The sequence below is a fragment of the Octopus bimaculoides genome, chromosome 25 (assembly GCF_001194135.2).
Source record: "Octopus bimaculoides isolate UCB-OBI-ISO-001 chromosome 25, ASM119413v2, whole genome shotgun sequence".
Taxonomy (NCBI): domain Eukaryota; kingdom Metazoa; phylum Mollusca; class Cephalopoda; order Octopoda; family Octopodidae; genus Octopus; species Octopus bimaculoides.
The window spans coordinates 26,859,280-26,868,661 of NC_069005.1; the positions used below are offsets into that span (position 1 = coordinate 26,859,280).

Here is a 9,382-nt window from a genome sequence, read left to right on the forward strand (position 1 = left end):
GGGGGAACACATACACCATAGAAACCAGGAAACCGGGCCCATGAGCCTGGCTAGGCTTTGAAAGGGTGAAAAGGAAGAAAAAATGGCATACCATATCTAGCAGAACAAGCATCAACACTGAGAGAGGCTTCCTCATTTACTTGTAGTTGAAATCATCCTCATCCCCATTTAGCATCTGCTTTCTAAGCTAGCATGGGTAAGGTGGTTTGAGTGGAGCTGGTAAGCTAGAAGGCTGCACCGGGATCCAGTCTGTTTTGACTTGGTTTCTATGGCCGGATGCCCTTCCTAACACTGGCCACAAAATGTGTTGGTAAATGAATTTTTTAATTAATCAAATCCTCTTTTGAATGGTTTTGTAACACTACAGCCACTCTAATATCAAAGCAGTATACATATGTGATTTGCTAATAAGGACCCTTTCAAATTTTGGTACAAGGGCAAGTCAATTATAACGACCCCAGTAGTCAAGTGGTACTTATTTCATTTTATTGACCCTGCAAGGATGGATGAAAGGCAAAGCTGACCTCGGTGGAACTTGAACTCAGACCATGAGCTTAAAGGAATGCCACTAAGCATTCTACCAACTTGCCATACCTTTTTATTTATCTGACATTTTGAAAAGTGCCGACTGAAGAAATTTTGAACGTGGTTCGTGGGTCCCTTCTTATACTATTTTGTGGAGTCCAGGGCTTTGAGACCCACATGTTGGAAACTTCTGATTTAAATAGTAACCCCTGTACTATCATATTTCCATTGAAACACACATTTGTTTTAGTTAATTTTGAAAATAGTGAAGAATTTAATTAAATAACGTTGTCATTATTTAGCTGGTGTTTAGAACTTCAATTTACATAGAGTTTTGATTGAAGCTTTTAATTCTAAACAGCAGTAAATTTATATCATTGAACGGAGGGGTAATCTCAGGTGGATTGATATAAAGAGACTAAATTCTTACTGACTCACTCCGTCTAGATTTAGATATGTACCATAAACCATAGATCATTACTGTTATAGAAACAACATATGATCTATGAAGTAGTCTGTCTATTTTGACTTGGTTTGAGAGAAGTGTTTATACACACCATGGAGATGTGTAATGCAATCAGGGCCAGCGCTAGGAAGTGCAGGGCCCAATTACTGAATTATCAGTGGGGCCTACTACTCTATTAAAGGTGAAGATTGATGTTTTAGGCAGTTGTCAGTCCCAGTCAAAAAGCATTTAGGATTTGAGGCTCCACTACGAGTCATAAATGATATGCTAAAAATTCATGCATGATGCCCTCTCTTGGTGCAGGGCCCAATTTGAACAAATCTGTCTAATTCAGCTTAAAACCAGCCCTGAATGTAATGGCCAGCATGTCTGAATGTGTGTGTGTGTGTGTAACATCATTTAACATCTGCCATCTATGTTGGCATGAGTTGGACAGTTCAACAGGATCTGAACGAGTTGGAGTCTTGTGCCAAGATCCAAATATCTGCTTTGGCATGGTTTCTACAGCTTGATGCTCTTCCAAATGCCAACCACTTTACAGAATGTAAATGGGTGCTTTCCTTTTTTGACACCAGCACCAGTGAGGTTGCCAAGTAGCTCACAAGGTTACAAAAAAAAAAATTAAATAAAAACCAAGCTATCAATAAGGCAATGTGATTTCAAAGTCAACGAGATTTTCGTGTTAACATGAGTAGTTTGTACCTTGATTGCTTTATTATTTTAAAATGTAAAAACACATTTTTGTGACCCATAGATTAACTAATGATAAATTTCGTATATATACAGGCACTAGGCAATCGTGTGACTCCAGGTTCACAACTCCCAGCAATCAAGTTGACCATACCTTTATCATCATCATCATATAAAATATCTGTTTTCCATGCTGGCATGGATTGGACAGTCTGACAGCAGTTGGTAAGACAAGACTACACCAAGATCTGTCTGCTTTGGCTTGGTTTCTACAGCTGGATGCCCTTCCTAACACCAATTACTTTGCAGTGTACTGGATGCTTTTGTACATGGTACCAGCATCAATGAGGTCACTGAGTAACTTGCAAGACCCCCCCCCCCTCAACTGAAGTAATGGGAGTAGTATTAAGGGCATTCGAAGGTTATATTTGGTAGACCAAAACTGTGCAGCAGTCCATCACTATGGCCAATAATGGAAACAGGAAATGACATAATTGACAGAGAGGGAGGGGTTTGAACCAAAGATGTGAAGAAATGTGGGTTGTGAATTAAAGAAGGTAAAGAACTGAATGCTGTCAACAATGGAAGGATAAAACTGGCTTGAGGTTGTAAACCGAGGAGGGACAAGCTTGACCTTACTCTTTACTTGTTTCAGTCATTTGACTGTGGCCATGCTGGAGCACCGCCTTTAGTCGAGCAAATCGACCCCAGGACTTATTCTTTGGAAGCCTAGTACTTATTCTATTGGTCTCTCTTTTGCCGAACCACTAAGTTACGAGAACGTAAACACACCAGCATTGGTTGTCAAGCGATGTAGGGGGACAAACACATACATATATATATATATATATATATATATATACATATACGACGGGCTTCTTTCAGTTTCCGTCTACCAAATCCACTCACAAGGCTTTGGTCGGCCCGAGGCTATAGTAGAAGACACTTGCCCAAAGTGCCACGCAGTGGGACTGAACCCGGAACCATGTGGTTGATAAGCAAGCTACTTACCACACAGCCACTCAAAGAGGTTTTGAACAAATGAAAGAATAGACTGACCAGGGGCTGTAAACAAAGAGAGGAACAGATAACTAGAGCTTTGGGTCTAAGTGGGAAAAGAAACTGACCATTATTCGGAACATAAGTAGAAAGAGACTGACTAGGGTAGCTGTGAATCAAAGCTAGAAAATAGTAATGAAAAGCTGAGGTGGGGCATAGCTAACCACAAACAAAAAATAATGTAACCAAGTAATAACCAACAAATAATGTAACCAAAAGGGATTAAACACATGAATCATAGACCAAAGGAAAAATAGTTATTCAAAGAAGTAACACTACGAAAGACAGCCCCAAATATAAGAGCAGAAATACTATGAAAGATATCCCTAAAATATAAAACAAAAACAGATTACTATTATTAAAAGAGTGGCATTTATCATTTCCATAGCAAGTTTAACTGTAAGGAATGAAGATGAGGGTGTAGGGGGGTTTACAGAACCAACAAGAAACAAGTTCACACTGAACTGTTAAATAGTTTAAGTCCTGATCTATATGTTACTCCACCTGAACACATTTTCACTTACCTTCGTCAGATCGCTGTCATTTGATCTGAAAGACTTGTTGTGGTAATGGTGGTTGTTGTTGTTGTTGTTGTTGGTGGTACTTTTTGATCCCTCTCAATTATACAAGTGGTCGTTGTTAGTCCGTGTGGTTAGATAAAAAAATCCAGGGTTTTCTTTCAAAGTGTAGAAGTAACAAATAGTAGTAGAAGTAGTAACATTGTTAAAAGTTACACAAAGTACCATCTGAAGCCCTGTAATAATATCTGTAGTAGTAGTAGTAGTAGTAGTAGCACCAAGTAGTCATTCTCCAGCAGGACACTCACTTTTCAATAGAAGCCAAATTTTAAACTGACGCCAGTAAGATGTGAACCGTTGAACGGCTGATACAACTGAATACCAACACCATCAATAACAATCCTTTCTACTAAAGGCACAAGGCCTGAAATTTGGGGGGGAGGGGGCTAGATGATTACACTGACCTCTCAGTATTTGATTGATACTTATTTCATCGACCCTGGAAGGGTGAAAGGTAAAGTCAACCTTAGTGGAATTTGAACTTGGTACGTAAAGACAAACAAAAATGCTGCTAAGCATTGTGCCCAACATCGTAATGATTCTGCCAGCTCACCACCTTATACCTCGTTAATAATAATAATAATCATGGTTTCAAATTTTGGCACAAGGCCAGCAAGTTTGGGGTTGGGGTTAAACCGATTACATTGACCCCAATACTCAACTGGTACTTATTTTATCAACCCCAAAAAGATGAAAGGTAAAGTCAACCTCAGGTGGAATTTGAACTCAAAACGAGAAGACAGACAAAATACTGCCAAGCATTTCACCCATTGTGCTAACAATTCTGCCAGCTCACCAGCTTAATAATGATGATAATAATAATAATGGTTTCAAATTCTGCCACAAGGACAGCAATGTTGGGGGGAGGGGATGAGTCAATTACATCGACCCCAGACTTCAACCGGTATTTATTTTATCGACCCCCGAAAGGATGAAAGGTAAAGTCGACCTCGGCAGAGTTTGAACTCAGAAATGTAAGGACGGGCGAAATACCGCTAAGCATTTTACCCGGCATGCTAACAATTCTGCCAGCTCGCCACCTTAATAATAATAATAAAAATAATACAGACAACTGGAAAATAACAAACACACAGCTGACCTTCAACCGCTACAATGGTTTGCAGTATTAAATTTCAACTAAACAAAAAAACAAACTTTCTGAACATTTTCATTACACTGTTTACACGTCATTTTGGTAAATATTGTTTTGTCCTTTACTTGTTTCAGTTAATGGACAGTGGCCATGGTGGGGCACTGCCTTGAAGCACTTTAGTTGAACAAGTTGGCTCCAGTACTTAATTTGTCGTTTTAAAGCAAAGACAAGTTGGAGCAAAGACAAGTTGGTATCAAAAGGTTAAGCACCAAAGCTAGCTTTCTGAGTAGTAAAAAGTGAAGATAATGAGGCTGGTTTTTAATCCTAGTGTAGCGCATTGGCTCTACTTTTATCAGCTCCACAAAAATTAAAGGCTAAGTTGACAATGGAAAGGTTTGGATCTGGAACTAAGACCAAACTATCTGACCAAACTCTGCTTTTTTAACCATTAAACCTACTAATATGGTCACTAGATAACTATTGGCTGGCACTAGTGACAGGCTATATAATAAATGTAAGGAGAGAATGATATTAGGACCGTTTCAGGCAGCTTTAGTGAATCAGATTGTGACCCTCAAGCAAGACTGAGTATGACTAAACTGCATCCAATAGCGGGGCCCTGGTTTGGGGGTTCCAAGGTTTTGAGGCATGTGGAGCCAACTCAGAGCCACTGTTGTTCTCAGGGCTTCTCTGACCCAGAGTAGCAACATCAGCCAGGGTCCCAGCTAGGGGTTAGATAACATGTAAACCATCCAAGCCAGGGTATTTTGAAATCATGGGATGCAGCAAGATGGATGTGAACTATTCTGGCAAATGAATATATTAACCCTTTAGCATTCAGATTTCTCTGTCAAATGTAATCCTTATTTATCCACCTAGTTTTGAATTAATCATGCATTATCTTGTAGCTTTGAGATTTCAATGACATGATGGCTTATTTTCAGAATAACATTGTAGGAGAGGTGTAAGAGGCTGGACCTGGCCAGTTTGAAGATAAAACAGGGCTGAATATTTTGGCCAGATATGGCTGGTTTAAATGCTAAAGGGTTAAAATGATGCTGAGCAGATGAACTGACAACAAACTAGAAATGGCCAGGATCAACCGGTTCAGTTAGAACTATTGCTATCATCTTTAGACATGGTGTCTTCCTACGACAAACTGAGTGAAATGTGTTTTCTCTTACAAAACAACAGTTACAGGAAGGAGACTGTCAGTTTCCAACGAATGTGAATAGGGGTTTCAAATTTTAGCACAAGGCCAGCAGTTCCATGGGAAGGGGTAAGTTGACTACATCGATTCAAGTAATCAGCTGGTACTTATTTTATTGACCCCCAAAAGGATGAAAGGCAAAGTCAACCTTTGCAGAATTTGAACTCAGAACACAAAGACAGATGAAATACCACTAAGCATTTCGCCCAGCATGCTAACATTTCAGCCAGTTTGCAGCCTTAACAAATGTGAATACTGCCAGATCATACTAGTGTGGGGTACAGAACCCACCACTGTTCCTACACCCTGATTACAAATCCACAATTTTCAGTAAAGCAAGCTACATAAGAAAATGGTTAAGGCTGACAGTCACAATCTTAAACATATGAATTAATATTTAGTGGCCTAGTATTCCACAGATACATCTGGTTGGGCACTCAGTCGGTTATGACAACAAGGGTTCCAGTTGATTCGATCCACAGAACAGCCTGATCGTGAGATTAATATACAAGTGGTTGAGCATTGGAGATTCAGCATGACACAGAATTTGACAAGTCTGGCCCCTTTGAATTGCAGGTGCAGCTCATTTTTGCCAGGTGAGTGGACTGAAGCAATGTGAAATAAAGGGTCTTGCTTAAGGATACAACATGCCACCAAGAATCGAAACAGACATATGTAAATCTTAATGTAAATCTCTAGCAGAAAGAGCATGACTGTGTGACTATGTTGTACCTTTGAATTACATTTATAATCCACCTGACAGGCTTCTATACAGTCTCCGTCTACCCAATTTTATTCATAGGGTATAGGTTAATCAGAGCCTAAAGTAAATGACATTCGCCCAAAATACCATGCAGTGGGATTGAACTTGGGACCTTGTGGTTGAGATGTGAACTTCTTAACCATTCAGCTATCATCATTTAATGTCCGTTTTCCATGCTGGTACGGGTTGGTCAGTTTGATAGGATCTGATGGGTCCAAGGACTGCATTGAGCTCCAATACTTGCTTTTGACATGTTTTCCGTGGCTGGATGCCCTTCCTAAAGCCAACCACTTCACAGAGTGTACTGGGAGCTGCTATTTTTTGGGCCACCAACACAAGTGAGGTCGCCAAATAACTTGCAACACAAGGATAAAAACAGAATACAGAAAAAAATGGGAAAAAGACACCTCAACTAAAAAAGAAGAAATTAGAAGATAATGGCTAAAATGTGATAGATGGACAAGACCGGGTGTCTTGCTATAGATGAGATACAAAGGTTACCCCAACATTATATAAGGGTAGGTGGGAGCAGCTGGAAAGAAGATAGTGATACTGAGTATATTAACAGGTACTTGGACCCTTTCTCATTATCATCAATCTTAGCACAAGACTATAGGGCCAGCCCCTTTCAGCTAGAGCAGCACTCCTCCTTGTATTATAGACTAAGTGACCAAAGTATTATTAAGACATACTAAGACAATCACACCCTCAATATAATCCTGAGGTAGAATCATAAGAAGAAGGCTGCTGGCACCTTTGAATTTTAGATACAGTCCATTTGATGAGCCTCCATGATTCCCACCCATTCGATTTCACTAACAAGGATTGCCATGGTGACATGCAGTACACTCAGACTCAGGACCTCATTATTGCAAAGCTTTTTGTCTATTCTACTCAACACATACATACATACATACAGTAGTGTGCGAATGTTGAACATCAACCATAATGAACTACTTGGTACCGATGGAACTAAGCAATGCTCTGATACATTCACTGCAAACCAGTATTAAGTAAAATGTTGTATATCGGGAGTGGGGTGGGAGGAGATGGGGCAGGGATACAAATTAATGGAAATTAGTCAAGATATGCCTTTGTAGTCCAGTAAGTTAATTAAAACATTCCTTCGACTCTTAATGAGTCAGGGAATGCCCTGGAGAATAACTGATAAAAAATAACACTTGGAATGTAGCAATTTAAATCAAAGACTTGCATTCGAGAAACTTATTTAGATTTCCAATGTTATTTACCTCACGTTTATATTTACATTGCTAGAAGAATCAGCCCTGATGGAAAACCAAGGAGTGATGGAGTCCCTCAGGCAGTCCGGTGCCCTCTTTGACACCCTTCCAGCAAGACCAGGGCATGTGGAGCTCTCCAGCCTTATAAGGTAATTCACCAAGGAGAAAGCCACTCAAATGTAAAAAAAAAACCTACAGATTGCTGGTCACCACAGCTGTCCTAGCTCACAGAGCCACTGTGGTGAAACCTCCGAGTCTAAAGAATAGGACTGGATTGCACAGACTGACTCACTTTAAAACTAATACCCAGAGGCAGGAAGGAAAGCCCTGCAGCGTTACTCATTTTTGCCATTTGAGTGGACTGGAGCAACGTGAAATGAAGTGTTTTGCTCAAGAACACAACGCGTCGCCCAGTCCCGGAATCGAAACCACAATCTTACAATCATGAATCTGACACCCTAACCCCTAAGCCACGCGCCTCCACTATATACACTATATCAGAACATTTATATATATGCTACAGTTGAGCTTTGAGCTGACCTTACACGGAGTGGCCTATTGCTGCATAAAAGCCGATCCACACAAATCAAGCAAATCAGACCATCGGATATAATAAGGAATATTATTTATCTCCATCGAAACACGGATGTTCTGTTAGAACAAACTATACTGCGGTAGCGACCATGAGAGAAAGTCTCACATTGGCTTTTCGTTTGTGCATGTACATATATTTTGTTCTAACAGCGTATTTATGTTTAAGTCGTCATCATCATCGTTTAACGTCCGCTTTCCATGCTAGCATGGGTTGGACGATTTGACTGAGGACTGGTGAACCAGATGGCCACACCAGGCTCCAATCTGATTTGGCAGAGTTTCTACAGCTGGATGCCCTTCCTAACGCCAACCACTCAGAGAGTGTAGTGGGTGCTCTCGGAGTGAAATAATATTTCTTGGTATAAATACAGAGTGTCATTAATATATATTTTCTAACAAGCTAACTGGCTAGTCGCAACACCAGCATCTGTTCTGGCACTATTTACCTATATATCACTGGTGGAGATGAGTCACTGCTCTCTCTCTAGTGGCCAGGTTTCCATGATCGACAAGGTCATATAGTCCTGGTGCTGGAGGTATTGGGGATTTGCCACCCCACAAGCGAAGTAAACAAGAGTGCATTTTGCACCAAAAGCCAATACTTAACTACCACAATATTGTTTGTTCTAATGAAACACCCACGTGGGGATAAATATTACCTCTCAGCATAAATACAGCTTCTGTCTCTAATATATATTTTTTAGTATACATGTGCATGGGCGGTGAGGGGCATATAAACACTGATTGGTAAACTTTACAAGGATTTCAGGTTGTAAATGATGAGCAGTGAATGTAGCAAGCTTCCAACTACAATAAGGGGGAAAAAAATAATAAATAAGGTTATAGCTGTAGAAATATTTATATAAAACTGTCGAAAAGCTGTAAATAAAAAATATCAAAAAATATAAAACAAAATTAGATTTTAAAAGATAACATATATGATTAGAAAATATGTGAGTCTGTGTGTATACGTATATATGTGCACACACACACACACACACACACACACACACACACACACACACTTGCTTATGAAAAATATCACATGAATACCAGTAGTTTAAGAGTGTTTAAATATGCACTTAATTTAGGACACGAAAAAATAGGGTTAAAAATTAAAATATCTAAATATGGAGGTTGAAGGGAATAATTTGTTTTTCTTT

At 39.7% G+C, this 9,382-nt stretch overlaps 1 protein-coding gene across 1 annotated transcript in view; it reads right to left on the minus strand.

Moving 5' to 3' along the window:
• LOC106877625 (RNA polymerase II subunit A C-terminal domain phosphatase SSU72) overlaps positions 1-9,382 on the minus strand; it is a 44,572-nt gene that overhangs the window by 11,569 nt on the left and 23,621 nt on the right. The window lies entirely within an intron of this gene.